Genomic DNA, 16131 nt, shown 5'->3' with positions numbered 1-16131 from the left:
ACTAATATTTTTTTATGGAATTATAATACCGATCATGATTTAAATTATAAAAATGAATTAACAATTTACTCTCATCATTTAAATTGTATAATTTATCCATCTAACTCTTCATCAACCATAGAGATAGTAGATAAAAGGTCTTATATGTAGTAAATAAAAAGTCTAATAATTTGGATTATAAAGTTACTAATAATATTTTTTTGTGGAAACCATAAGATCATGTAATAAATTATAAAAATAAATTAAGAATTTACTCTAATTATTAAAATTTAAATCGTAAAATTTATCCATATAATTCCTCATTAATAATAAAGATAGTAGCTAAAAGGTCTTATATGTGGTAAATGAAAAATCCAATATATCTTGGATTATAAAGCTTCACAATTTCTCATATTGTTACTTTTGATTTATTTCAAAACCATCTTAAATATTGTAATTAGCACACTTACGAAAAAGTGAAAAATAAGGTGTATATGTGCATGTGATTCAAACGTTCATAGTCTTCTTAAAAGCACTCCATATTTCTATCTTTTAAGATTTTAAAATTTTAAACATTACATAAGTTGTATAGTTAGTTTTGTAATTAAGATGATGCTTATTTAATTTTAATTTTAATTTTAATTTTAACTATCTCAATTGCAGATTATTGATTGTGAGGAGGCTATTAAAAAGTGGAGATTACATGTTTGGATCTAAATGTGAAAAACGAAAATATATTTTTTACTCTTTTAGTTAGCTTACAAAGTATCATCATTCATCATCGGCGAGATTCTCTATTTTACATGTATATTTTTGATAAAAAGTATAGATTTTGAGGAAAAGTTAAATTAATAGTATCCATTTAACTTTCTTAAAAAAAACCTATCACATATGTAACCACGATCTTCGAGTGCTTTGTTTATTGACCTAACGACGCAACCGTTTTTAGCTTAATTATTTATGACGTACATCATAAATATATAAAAATAACAAATTTGTAAAAAATTTAAACAAACATTTATAGTTATAAAATTAGCTACATTAAATTGTTGACTACAAAATATTCATGAATAATATTAACATGTATTAAAATATATGGAAATAAAATTCAAATTAAAATTTCTATCTATATTACTATGATCATGAAAAATAATGTAAAAGAAGTAAATATTTAAAAATGTTTGGTTTATAGCATATTCGCCATTAAAAAAATATTTTATATTTTAGTTAAAGATGGACGTCAACAAAAGCAAATAAATAGAACAAATAGAACAAGTACGCGATTTTCGCGGGTACAAAACTAGTATAATATAAAAAGGCAATCCTAAATATTAGCTTTCAACATTCACCTTTAAGGCTATTAGAGCATGACACATCATCATTATTATTTAAAAAAATTGAAAAAATCATAACATTAAACACTAATTAAATCACAATAAATATTAGTATTTGTTTTTTATTTGTTAAGAAAAATTAAACTTAAAATTAAAGCCAATATATCTCATATTAAACACAAATATAATTCTCACCATAATCTTTCAAAATAATGCTAACCATTCAATCTACCTTGAATTATTGTTCACAAATAAAAATATAAAAAAATCTATTTTAAATTTTTTTTAGGTTGAATTAATTACATAGCTAAACAAAATTGAAGACAATAATAATAATAATCGTGAGAAAACACTAATAAACGTAACAATATTCGTGGCAAAATATTAATAATCCACGGCAAACGTTTAGTAAATTGTAGAAAATATATATTAATAATATATTGACAATATATTATGGTAGTATAAGTATATATTGATAAAAAAAATTCTTACGAGTCCTTTTTGTCAATAGAGCTCAGTGCGACCGCAAATCCAGGATTGTATAACACCACCAACGTGACAATATAGCTAACCCCGTGAATTTCACGGGTAATAGAACTAGTTTTATATCTTATTTGCATCTTAGTTTACAATTTAATCAAACCTCCTTCATTTACTAAACCAAGTATCTAACCCCGCCATCTTTGTGTTTGACACCCTAATTATACTACTTAATTTGGGTTCTTTATAAAAAAAATTTGATTAGGAAATGACGACAAATCCTTATATCAATCGCTTACACAAGGCCATCCATAAAAACCCGTAACTCGCCAAACAACCTCTCCTCCATGAACTTCAAAGTCCATATGATGAACCGAAGCTGACCTCAACACGCATCTTTGTGGACAGCGGGCCGCCCACGGGGGCGCTTGGTGAGAAACGGGACAAGCGTTTGCATTTTGTATGGAGTCGCCACCAATTTTTATGGGAAATTGGAACCGTTCGAATACCTCGTGTCATGTCAAGACACAAAGTAAAGACATGAACACTAAGCAATCGTTACCCTTAGCATTCTATGTCTAGAATGACTCTCGTGGATGCCAATGAACACGGGTGCTCACGGAGATCTGGAGTAAGGGGTGAGGGTACGTATTAGGAAGCTCTTTTGATCGAACACCTAATCCCGCCCGCCTCGATAGCGGCCTCTACTAATGATTAGGGAAGTTATTCGTACTTGATATATCGTCGGTTATATGCATGCAATGCAACATCCAAGTTTTAATCCTAGCATGTGAAGATTTAACTAAGTCGGTTGACACGTAATTAGCATACAATTGGGTCGAAGGATTTAATGCTCATTTACATGTGAAAGCATACAAACAATAAAAGAAATTACAATAACAATAAATTACAATAATTACAATGGAATAGGCGATTTATGTCGAAAATACCGCTAAAACGGATGATTTGAGAAAAAGAAATAAAAGAATAAAAGAATAAAATAACTTAACGAACAAGAATTAGAAGGTGATAATACGGATATTAGTTAATTAATACGTAGCCTAATTAATTACGTCAAGGCAGAAAAGGAGTTCGAGGCGTAACTCATCTCGAACAAAGCAGCAAAGCAGATCGCGCCCTCGGAAGAGGCGGCAGACGCCGCGTCTGTTCCAAGGGTGAGTTCTGGCTGTGAAGCCGGAACTGCAAACCATTAATGTCGATTGGTAAATTTGATGATCGATTGATAATATTTACTCGGATGAAAGTGATTAACAGATTAATTACATGTGAATGATGGTCATAAAAGCGATAAAACACGGATGAGACGGATGTAAACGAATTAATTACATGATGAAGCGATGTTAATGAATGAATCCTCTGTTGAAATCAATTAACTAGTCTAAACATGATGAATATACAACGAATATACGACAAACATGTGAATAAACAAACGAAAACTATATCAATGACGAATCCCAGAAACCCAATATGAACAAATTGAATCTCTGAAATCCGGGTTTGAATTTAATGACGAAAACCCGTAAATATGGATTATTTAGGATTTAAGTCGGACTTGTGATGATTAAAACAAGTTAATGATGATGATTAATATGATACAATAAATAAAGAGAATTATCAATGGCGATTATATCAAAGAATTAACGGACGAACAAATAACAAAACGAATTGCAGAGGATTTAGGAAGAAGAAAAGAAGCAGGAACTGCGGCAGCCTCACGAAGAGGCGCAGCAGGAACTGCGCTCCTTCGAAGAGGCGCAGCAGTTGCTGCGTCTTTTCTCGACGTCTGTCTACTGGAAATCCGCAAAAACAGGTTTTAACAAAGGGTTTTAGAAATCGATTTTAACGGTATTTTCGACATAAATCTTACAATGATGATACGATAAATAAAATACAATAAATAAAGAGAATTATTACACCCTCAGACTTACATGTTGACGGAACGAGATGAACTAAGATATCGACTAGTGATGCTCGACGCGAATGCAAAGAGAGTGCCCTCGTAAGAGGAAAACGATTGATTAATTAAAGTTGATTGAGTGTAGTTGGTCAAATTGGTCGGTCATGCAACGGAGAGGCTGGTACCCGGAAAGATCCGAGCTTACGTGGTCGGAAGTCCAAGCACGTAGGCGCCAATTAGTAAGAACGAAGTCTAGAATGCAAAGGGAGAAGAGAAGGGCGGACACTCGCGTGAGAAATATGAGGAGCGAAGGCTCCTATTTATACTAATCACGTGAAGGGAATAGGGTTTCGGAGACTCTTTGGAAGTGAATCTCGGAAAGATATGAAAAAGATACGTAAATCATGCAAAGAAGGGCACAGGGAAAAGGCGCAAAGCGAGCCCATCGCGTCTCTTGGAAGAGGCGCAAAGACTGCCGCGTGCTCTATTCCCGTGAAGTTTCCTCCCGCAAGAAAGATTTCCGCGTTTGAGTTATGGTAGGACGGAAATAATTCGATTATCTTATGAATATTACGGGATATTATTTGCCAAAAGATGAAATTTGTGAAATATGGAATAGAAACATCCTAACATTCCGAAATATTCGACTCGGATTTAACAAATTATCGAAAATGGAGACGGTTTTTGACCCGACTCAAATGTACTCTAATTACTGCCAAAACGACCGTATCGGGACGTAGATGACAACTAAGAGGTCGACATTAATATTTGAGCAAACACTTGACGATAATCTTACGAATTGTCACAAATCGCTCCGCGTATCAAACATGCGGCCCAATCATCACCGGGTGGTTTGCGGGAGGTGGAGAAATGAGGTATCTACAGAGCCCCCACTTTGACCGAGGCTTGGACAAGGCGAAAGTCAAAGTATAGCCATCAGGTCAATCGAAGATTACAACCTTGACGACTATGGCGACGCGAGGCGGCTCAAGGGGTCTCAACCAAGGACCTGTCGTCGGGAACATTTTAGAGTCCGTCGACTATCGGGAGGGTCGTTTAAAGTCCATTAGACTACGTAAGGAGGCTCGCCACCATAAGAAGAGACCATACCGAGATACCCCGGGTGAAGCGGATCAAGACGCTTCGAAAACTCTTTGGTCCAAGATAACTTGGTGTCCAAGGCATTAGGGTCACAGGAACTTTGGTCGAACTCATGGGAAACAAGAAATATTGAAAGCAGCAGGACGCGGTAGAAATCGCCGGGAATCCGCTTGCGTCGGTCTCAAGCGAACTTCTCGGCAAAACTTGAGGTTGAATCTGCGCTTGCGCTTGGCCTCAAACAAACTCTTTCTGGGGAATATTTTGACGACTAGGAACATCTAGATCGTCGTGGAGAAATCTTGAGTGAGCAATGATCGCAAAATACTACTCACTACTGGATATAATGATCTTTGAGCAATACTGCAAAATATCGTCGCGGGGATAAAATGCGGGCCAGAACGAAAGAAAATCATCGAAACGGACCAAAAGAATATAATAGCGTCGAAGAAGAGGCGCACCAAAGATGGGCCCACGAATAACGAACTCATAACGAATTTTTAAAAATCCGTATGGAGGGAACACAAAGAAGAGGCGCAGCAAGAGCTGCGTCTCTTGGAAGAGGCGCAGCGCCTGCTGCGTCTTTTCCCCAAATTGGCTATTTCTGCGTAAAAACGCGAACTCAGAAGGATTGTGTTTCATTATTTCGAAACATAATTCTTGCATTTCTCTCTCAAATCTTCACCATTTCCGTCAAGGTTTGATTCAAAAGCTTGCTTTAAACATGACTAATCGAGGTACGTATCTTAATCTTGCATTAATCTCCTGCATTTGTCGAATTTTGAGCCGCGAGATTTAGGGTTTTCGACCCTTTTGATCGAAAATTTGGGGCTTTTCCCCCAAATGGATTTGCTTTGCCAAATTGATGCTAGAAATGGATAGTAGGTGATGTTAGGAACATAACCATGTGTTTGCTTCCAATTTTCATCGAGTTTTGAGCCTTTGAATGAATTTTGAGACTCGTTTCTGACTAGATCAAATTGCTTCGAAAATAGCCTTAGGATTGCCCATTTGCGATGAAACTTGTTATTTGGGATCCTTGAATGATGGGTAAACTTTCTACCATCTCGGAATTTTGGTTTGTGACAACTTTTTCAGGACATCTTTTTAGGGCATAATCGCCGTTATAACGAAATGCTGCCGAATTTTCGACTCGAACCCGGAACTAGGCCTTGAACTGGACTTGACTTGACCCAATTTATCACATGAGTGATCGGGTTGGGGAATACGGCCAAAGATGGCCGTAAAGGGGGCGATTTCGTGGCCTCGAGGGCTCGAAACCCCTTAACAAAGGCTTGTCGTCGTATGACGCGCCCGAATTTGCTTTAACGTTGCAGGTGATGAGGCTTCTACTTCTGGGAGAGCTCCCATGGAGATAGACGTTGTTACGGTTGAGGAGGCTTTAGAGCGTGCCTTCACCGCCGCCGGTGATGGTCGCCGGAGACGAGACTCACGAGGAGGAGGTCGCCGAGGAGGAGGAGGCCCCGAGACGGGCTAACGCGTCGGGCGAGGAGGTCGACAATGAGAGGAGCTCTGCGTGGCCGAGACCGGGAGAGTAGGCACCTCGTGTGGGCTGCAGAGGGTCACCCGTCCTACAGACGGTGAAGAGCTTGGTAAATAAGAATTCACTACTCATTACCTATTCTCTTTCATTCTTTTTGTCCAAACTTCTTTCGAATTTCATTTAAAACTAAAGATAGCTTTGTTTTAAATCATAATAGGAGGCCGGGAACATCGGTCATTCTCGGGTTACACGACAAATGATGGAGCACTACGAGCGGCCGTCGGCGGAGGAGAGGGCCATGATCGAGCGTGGAGCGTTCGGTCCTCCTGGTTCGTCCGGAGGATATCGTGAAGAGGAAGTTGCGGGCCAACCTTAGCCTGGTCCGCGCTTTCTTGGATCGATTCTGGGATACGACTTCCACGTTTCACCTACCTTTCGGTGAGGTGGGAGTTACTTCCGGAGGACTACGGCATGATTTCCGTCCGCCGTGTGGGACCGAGGAGATGGTGTGGCCAGAGACCGCCATGAGGGCGGATTCGGCCGAGGCGAGGAGATTGATCGGCCGAACTTATCGCCGAAGGTCACAGTTGCGATCTTGGGTTTGGTACCCGCACTCACGTCCGAGACTACTTTGCGGGGAAGACCCCGACGCTGGTGACGATCGATGGGAGGGAGACTGCTCCTCCTCCCTGTACAGCTGAGCAGAGGGCTCGTCTGTGGCTTTGGTGGTTCCTGTCTTCGATTTACCTCGGAGACAAGGGCGAGAGGCTATCGACGAAGCTTCTTCCTTTTCTTTTCTCGACCCGAGTTCCCTAGGGCGTGGGACTGGTCATCACTCACTGGTTTTGCGGTCCTCATTCGCTTTATGAGGGCCATGGTTCGTCCGGAGTTGATGGAGAAGGGGACTTCTCCTGGCGCTGTCGGACCTGGACTACTGTTGGAGGTATGAACCTTCCTTTTTCAGATCAAAGCAAGTTCCTTTCTTTATCAAATCACGAAAGATCGTCAATGATTATTCTGTTTTATAGGCGTGGGTGTACTCTTACTTCCCGAGTCTCGCGCCCAAGAGGACGGAGCCGTTGGAGAGGGCCTATCCCGTGGTGAGGGATTGGGTCATATGCCGGACGAAGAGCAAGCGTTCTTCTCACAATGTCTACCGGCGGGACGTGAATGCTCTTCAGCTGAGCAACGTGAGTATCCCATTTGTATTTATTCATACTTCTTGTACTTTGCTTTTAAATTGATTATAGGAATGACCTTTGCCTTTATATTGTCGCAAAGGTGCCCGCACTTGGGCGGAGTACGCTAGAGCGCCTCCTTTTGTCGCCGAGGTCCTTCGACCTAGAGCCCGAGTAGGCCGCCGTTGGGACGTCGATGGGTCCCGTGTGGTATCCGGGCGAGCGGTTGGCTCGTCGCTGCTCTCGGGACGCGTTGACGGTTCCCGCCGACCCTCCCAGACGATGTTTAGGGAGCCTTCGAGGCCGAGAGGGAGGCGGACTTGGCGGGTGCCGGGCGACGACCTTCTTCTCCCCTCGGCGAGGACTACTCGCGTTCCTCTACGGGGGAGGTTGGCGTCGGCCGGTAGTGGTGAGTATCTTTTACTTTCGTTTGATTTGATTTTAGCGGATTTGCGACGAAAGATCGTCGGTTAACGAGAGCTATTTGTCTTTGCAGGAGGTTGAGGCGGCGGGCATCGAGCCCCCAGAGTACCCCGAGACCCTTGAGTACACTGACGCGACCGGGAGGACGACGATCTCCGAGTTGCGTGACTTTGACGTAGCTGTGACGGATGCTGGCCTAGACGACTGGCAGCATCTGATTCGGAGGGTGAGCCTCTTGTTTATATAACTTTGGTGTAAGAACACATTTGATTGAACTTGTTCAATTTGCTGAGAATTCCTCTTGAAAATGCAGTTGCGCCGTCCCGGTTCGTGGCACTATGGAGGGTGGCCAACCTACCGCGAGCTACATCGCCATCGAGGCACTCGTCGGTGGTCGAGGTCGTCAGGTATGAACCTTATTTGATTTCTTTTGATTTTTTTTTTTTTATTTTTGATCTTGTTTGAATTGATTGACATGAGCCAATTTCTTGTTTACAGGGTGACCGCGAGCTGGAGCGAGAGTTGGCCCAGTCTCGGGAGGAGACGGCTCGCTTGTTGAGGGAGCTCGAGTTTCGGGATGCTGAGAATGCCGTTCTTGCGGCAAGAGTTGCCGAGTTGGAGGGCGCCCAGCAGTAGTTTTGTGTAGTTTTGTAGACTTGTACATTTTGGACATTTGATTTTGAAACATTTTTGGACCTTGTTTGGGGCGCAAGCCCCCAGTTTGCTTGGACTTTTGGACTTTGTTCGGGGCGCAAGCCCCCAGTTTGCTTGTACATTTGTATATATGATGGTCTAAGTGCCTTTGCTGCTGGGTTGTGTTGCTTGTACCTGCAGGTTAGTTCTTGAACAGGTTCGGTAGACAACGGTTTACGCCGTCATGTTGCCGAAATTTACATGGAAATCACACCAAAACATACATTTTATACACATATGGTCTTAATTAGCGCAAAAATGAGACTCAAAAGGACACAAAAATGCAAAAAATTTGCCGGAAATGACCGGACGGTAGGGAGGGTTACCCCCTAAAAAAAGAAAAAAAGAGAAATCTACAAGTGTAGAAATGAAAATGTTGAAATTCGTTAAAAATGAAAACAAAAGAAAATTATTTCCTAAAAATGAAATTTACTTCCTAAAAATGAAAAAAATGAAATTTATTTCCTAAGAATAAATAAATGAATTAAAATAATAATAAAAAGAAGAATTAAGTGCGATGAAAATGGCGAAGGTGTCGACGTCGCCTCGAAATGCGTGCCCGCGAATTTAGGAAACTTGAAACATGGTAAACTGCTCGTATTTACCAAAATAAAATCCCGTAGGAATAGGAAATTATTCGTTATAGAATTAGGAAAGATCCAAACACGGAAATCACAGAAAGTGAGCCTGGGAAGAGGCGCAGATGAGCCGCGTCCCTTGAATAGGCGCAGCAGCAGCGCGCGCCTGTTCCTGCCGGTCTTTTCTGGCGGATTTTTGGAAACATCAATTAGTATAAATAGAAGCGTCGACGAAGCTTTAAATCATATAATTCTTCCGTCTCTTCTCCGTTAATCCATATAAAAACTCCCAAAATAAGTTTTCAAGAGAAAATTGTCATCATGAATACTTTGGAGATCCGCTTGAAGGAATGGACTAATGAATTCTCGAATATTGAGAAGCACGACATGGGTGCTCATAACCTTGGGTCTCTATTGAGTTTGAAACTCATTAAGGTTGTAAAACCGTTTTTGGATGCTTGCCTTGACTATTGGGACCCAAGTTATCATGTTTTCGCGTTCCCGTGGTGATATTTGTCCTTTTCCTAAGAAATTGCCGCTATTGGTGGGTGGGACCCCGAGCATTTACCCGCCATTCCTTCTACTTCACAAGGGTATAAGAGCAAATTCGCAGACCCGCTCGGATTGACTAGACTTGAGGTGGATCGCTTAGTTACCCCGAAAGGCGTGAGAATGCTGGACTTTGTAGACCGATTCATTAACAGGGCCGACCCTACATGTTTCCTATGTTGCCGGAGGAGGGCATTTGGCTTTTTTGTTTGCGCATGTGTATGTCTTCCACGGACACGTTGACGAAGATTTGCGAGGTGATCCCCGTCTTTTGGGTCTTATCGAGCAAATGGAGTCGCGCAGAGCCCACTTGTTTATGCTTAAGGGAGATTATCTTGGGTTTGGATAATAGGAAATCCAACCGCGATCCGCCACTTTTGGGAGTCCCGTTATCTTACGGTAAAAGACACCTTTTTTTTTTTTTCTTTTTGTTTTTTTTTTTTTTTTTTTTTTTTTTTTTTTTGTTTCTTTTTCGTTTTTTTTTTCGTTTCGTTTTTTTTTTTGGTTTGGTGTCTAATACCCGCTTTTGGTAGGTTTGGCTTATGGAACGGCTCCGACCGCCGAGCCCCCGCTTCATGCACTTTCCTATCATTCCCGTATGATTGCGATGAGGACGCGTTGTACATGGTGGACTTCACTCGGTCCGTGACTATTGGAAGAACAAGTCAAGAATGATGATGGCCCGTTGATTAGGTGGGTCGTACCGTGGTGGCACCTCAAGTCTGTCACCGGAGTGTCTTCTTTGGATCCCACTAGGTCCGTGCGCATTCCGGACCGGAGTTCATGGTATGCATCTTTCCGGAAAGATTGATGAGGCAAGTTGGGCTGAAGCATTTCGATCCCTAGGCTTGATACCGTTCCAGATCGCCGTAGCGCTTACCACCGAGAGCCTAAGAGAGTGGGCCATTAAATGGGCCCAAAGAAACATGTGGTTCTTGAGCTTCTCCGCCAATGCTTTGTGGGTGTCGGATTCCTATCTGAGGTGGAGAAAGGCTGCAACTTCGGAAGAACGCGAAAGACTGAGGAAACGCGAGCCTGTTGACTACAAGGTGCGCGAAGGAGAGAAAGAGAAGGAGAAGCATCCGACGAGGGAGAAGAAGAAGTTGGATTTCAGTCGTTCATCCTTCAAGAAATCAAAGACTACTCCCGTTGCGGAAATGGTGGTTGGCAAGAATGGAAGAGTCGCCCTCGAGAAAGATCGTTGGTGATTAGGTCTGAAGTGGTGCAAGAGCGTCCGGCTCGAGGTCGTGACAAGAAATATGACAAGAATGACAAGGGCAAGGGGAAGATGGAGGAATAGCCCGAGTCCTTATTTATTATTTGATTATTATTATTATTGTTGTAATAAAAAGGAGGGATTTTTAGAATCCTAGCCTATTCTATTTTTATTATGTAACGTACTATTATTATTAGAAAGCGAATGGAATAAAAAAGGTTAAATGGTTATGAAACCGTTGTGATTTTCTTTTATTATTCTTGTCGAATTTCAAATGCAATGCAAATGTCCTTCTATTTACATTTTAGATATAATGGGTTGAATCCCGTGAAGGATTGCCTACGTATTCACTTAAAAAAAAGCGAAATCAAACCCTTGCGCGTAGTTCGAGTAAATGTAAAAGAATAATTGTTCAAAGCAAGAGCTTGTAATGAACATAGAAAATAAGCATGAGCTTTTGCTTGTTCTCAAGGTGAGAATTTAGTTTATTTGATGATATGAGGACGACAAATTTGTCAAAATGCAAGAGCATGGTGACACTTAGCTTATTTCAAATTGGCCAGGGGGTCGTTTATTTAGTGCCACAAGAGCGACACATGGGTTTACGCGAGGCGCGTGTGTGGTCCTATTCTAGGCATAGTATCGTTTCAATTGGTCAAGGTTTGTGGGATTTGAAAAATCATTCCCATCTAGGTCTGTGATTCTAACCGCACCCCCTGGGAGTATGGATTTGACTAGATATGGTCCGGCCCAATTAGGTTTGAATTTTCCCCTTGGGTCGACAGGTAAAAGAGCTCTAACCGATTTGAGTACTAAGTCTCCTTCTTTGATGTTTCTTGGCCTAACCCTTTTGTTGAAAGCTCGTTTGATACGGGCTTGATATGTTTGGACATTATGTAAGGCGCGTAGCCTACGTTCATCCAGGAGGATGAGTTCTTCATATCTATCCCTCTTCCAATCGGCTTCAGGGATTTGACTTTCGAGTAGAATACGTAAGGATGGTATTTCTAGCTCGACTGGTTGTACGGCTTCCATGCCGTAGGTCAAATAGAAAGGAGTAGCCCCAAAGGGGCGTTCTAACAGATGTACGGTACCCCACAAAGCAAAGGGTATCTTGCTTGGCCAATCTCTATAGTTGTCGGTCATTTTCTTGAGAATTGTGACAACGTTCTTGTTTGCCGCTTCTACCGCGCCGTTAGTCTCGTGGTCTATAGGCGAAGAGTGATGATGCTTAATCTTATATTTGGCTAGCAATTGCTCGGTTTCGGCTTGGAAGTGTGACCCATTATCGCTGATGATCTCATGTGGGCAACCATATCGACAGATGATGTTGTTTTGCATGAATTTGGCCACATTTTTAGCCGTAAGACTAGTGTAGGAAGCCGCTTCTACCCACTTGGTGAAATAGTCGATTGCTACTAGAATGAAACAAACATGACCTCCCCTGTTCCTACTGGGTTATTTTCCGATTATGTCAATTCCCCATGCAGAAAATGGCCAAGGAGATGTCATCGTGTATAGCAACGAAGGAGGGACATGTTGTACATTCCCGAAGATTTGGCAATTGTGGCAATGTCTCATGTATTTGATGCAATCGGATTCCATTGTGGTCCAATAATACCCTAAGCGTGTGATTTTCTTTGCCATCATGGGCCCACTCATGTGAGGACCGCATTCTCCGTCGTGGACTTCTTCCATCACCTTTCGTGCCTGTGAATGATCAAGGCAACGTAGGACTACACCAAGAGGTGTTCTTTTGTATAATTCTCCTTGCATCAGAATGTATTGGGAAGCTAATAGGCGTATAGCACGTTGTCCCCTTTTGTCCATATCCTGGATAGGTACCATTAAGCTTGAAATTGTGGATTGCTTGAACGAGGGTTCCCGTGCGATTTCTTCTTCATCGGTGATTTGATGGACATAAGCCGCTCGACCGTCGTTCGATACACAAAGGCATTTCTATCATGTGATCCGGCATATTTATTAGAGATGCAAGTTTCGCAAGAGCGTCTGCAAATTGATTTTCCTCCCGAGGTAGGTGTAGGTATGTTACGTGATCAAAAAATTGAGCGACTTGGTATATCCTAGCTTGATAGGGTGCGAGGCTTTCGCTTCGGATTTTCCAGGATCCTGTAACTTGGTTGATGATCAGTGATGAATCCCCATGTACTCGGAGGTTTTTGATACCTAAGCTTACTGCCGCTTGTAGCCCAATGAGACAAGCTTCGTGATTCTCAAGGCGTTGTTTGTCACCTCGAAGTCGAGTTTGACAGCAATCGGTGTATGCTCACCTTCAGGAGAAATGAGCAACACTCCTATCCCAAATCCTCTTAAGTTTGATGCTCCATCAAAGTATAGATCCCGGGAGTCTACATCTGTTTGAAGTATATCCTCGTCGGGAAATGACCAAGTATCTATGGTTTGTGCGTCGTTGATAGGATTTTCTGCGAAGAATTCGGCGACGGCGCGACCTTTTATGACTTTCAGTGGAACATATTTGAGGTCGAATTCTGAGAGCATCAAAGTCCATCTTGCCAGACGTCGGTTGAGGACGGGTTTCTCGAAGAGGTATTTGACTGGATCCATTTTGGAATATATCTTGACGGAGTAGCTAAGCATGTAGTGACGTAGTTTCTTCGTTGCCCACACAAGAGCGAGGCATGTCTTTTCGAGTTGCGAGTATTTGCACTCATATTCCAAGAACTTCTTACTTAGATAGTAAATAGCTCTTTCTTCGCTTCCTACATTTGAGCTAGCATGGCACCCATGGCGGTTTCGATTCTTGAGATATAAACCAAGAGGTTGATCTCGTTGTGGTGGCATGAGCACCGGTGGTTTAGCCAATATCTCCTTGATTCGGTCAAACGCCTTTTGACAATCATCATCCCACATGGTGTGGTCTGTTTTCTTGAGTTTCTTGAAGATAGGCTCACAAATCATCGTGAGTTTCGATATGAATCGACTTATGTACTTTACTTTTCCCAGAATCCTCGACTTCTTTTTCGTTTGGGGTTGTGGCATTTCGATCAGAGTTTTGATTTTTGAGGGATCTATTTCTATACCGCGTTGGCTAACGACATATCCCAGGAGTTTTCCGGATGTTACCCCGAATGTGCATTTCTGAGGATTGAGTCTCATGTTGTACTTTCGTAGCCTCGCGAAGAACTTGCGAAGGTTTGCAATATGTCCCTCTCTTTCCTTGGATTTGACGATCATGTCATCTACATATACCTCAACTTCTTTGTGCATCATGTCATGTAGGAGTGTAGTTGCGGTGCGTTGGTATGTAGCTCCGGCGTTAATCAATCCGAATGGCATTATCAGATAGCAATATGTTCCCCATTGGGTGACGAATGCGGTCTTGTGCATATCTTCCATGGCCATCTTGATTTGGTTATAACCCGCATATCCATCCATGAAGGATAGTAATGCGTGGTCTGCAGTATTGTCTACCAATATGTCAATGTGAGGTAGAGGGAAGTCATCTTTCTGGACTTGCTTTGTTCAAGTCCCCAAAGTCAACACAAACACGGATTCTCCCATCCTTTTTGGGCACAGGTACTATGTTAGCTACCCAAATCAGTACTCGAAACTTTGATGAACCCGGCTTTGAATTGTTTGTCCACTTCTTCCTTAATCTTTAGAGCCCATTCTGTTCTCATTCGTCGAAGCTTCTGTTTCACAGGTTTGAAACCCGGCTTAATCGGAATCCTATGTTCGACGATATCCCTGTCGATCCCTGGCATGTCTTTGTAGGACCAAGAGAAGACGTCTTTGAGTTCATTTAGGAGGTCTATGAAATCGGCCCTTTCGGTAGAGCTCAAGGTAGTCCCTATCCTAAGTTCTTTGGGTTCTAGTTCGGTTCCAACATTGATGGGTTCAATATCTTCTATTACTGGTCCCCCTTCCCCTTCTTGTAATATTTCTTTGGCTACGTAAGGAGGTATTTCGGTCAAGTCCGGGTCTTGGTCATCCTCGCATCATCATAAAAAAGCGAATTGCACTCGAAAGAACACAGAGAGTAAGCGTAACCCGATTTATTCATATTAAGATTTGAGTAAAGTTGAAACAAAGAAGCCAACCGATCCATGGTCGGTGGCGGCAAAGGACGATAGTTGGGACATTTCCCGAACTACCGTGACTACTCGAGGCTAAGCTAGGAGAAACGAAGGGAGTGGGGATGACAACGGGGTAGATTCTCTAATGACTCCTCTGACTCCGACTCGACTCCGACTCCGACTCCGACTTGAACTCGTCGTCTTCCGGTTCTCCTTTGAACATCTCTCCTTCTCCAGTGGTGAGCTTGAAGAGCCTTCCTTGGTTGTTGGTCCATTTGATAGATTTTCTCCACCCTTTCTGGCGGCTTTGTGTCGATTTCCGTGATCAACGCGGTGGGGTTGAAGCGATCGTCCTGAAGTATCATAGTAATGATCTCATCCTGCGCGGCCCTAATGAATCGATCTTCTCCAAACAATAGGCTCACAGCTTGTTCGTCGAAGCAAGGTGCTTGACGGGTTTTGACGGTAGGAACCGTTTCGGGAGGAATGAAGTAGCAATCGTGAAAGATCTCGATTCCGGCTAACTTCCTCTCAAGATAATGCCAAGGTTCGGGAAATCCATGAAAGGGTTCTGAACTTCCTTCTTGGACAAAGTACCCGTTTAGAGTGGGGAGATATGGCCTCATTTGGACTCCCACGTGCTTGCGATTTTGGACTTGGGCAAGCATTTCGAGAACTTCCTCTTTTGTGGGTTTGTACCCTAGTCCAAGTGGTATCCTTGTCGAGTTGCCTTCCTTGTATGGTGCGAAGGTGTTCTTCCGAATTGGGTTTAAAGGCATTCCAGGGAAGTATCCCTGGGATTTGAGTATGTGGTTGACCACCAAGTTGGAGTAAGGATTATAGTATAAGGGTGCCAACTCACTTTCTATGACATTTACACTTTGGAAGCCCCCAAGTTCGTATATGGGATCCGCAAGGACTTGATTGTTTGATTGTTTCTCGATTATTGCCTTGATGGGTGACGAAGTGATCGTCACTACTTTGCCATTTAGTGGGATCTTGATCTTTTGATGAAGGGTGGATGTTACCGCTTTGGAAGCGTGAATCCAAGGCCTTCCCAGAAGTATATTGAATGAAGCTTCGATGTCCACTATTTGGAAGTTAACCTTCCGTTCAATCGGCC

The sequence above is a fragment of the Silene latifolia genome, chromosome 7 (assembly GCF_048544455.1).
Source record: "Silene latifolia isolate original U9 population chromosome 7, ASM4854445v1, whole genome shotgun sequence".
NCBI classification, from domain to species: domain Eukaryota; kingdom Viridiplantae; phylum Streptophyta; class Magnoliopsida; order Caryophyllales; family Caryophyllaceae; genus Silene; species Silene latifolia.
This window is presented reverse-complemented; position numbering follows the sequence as displayed.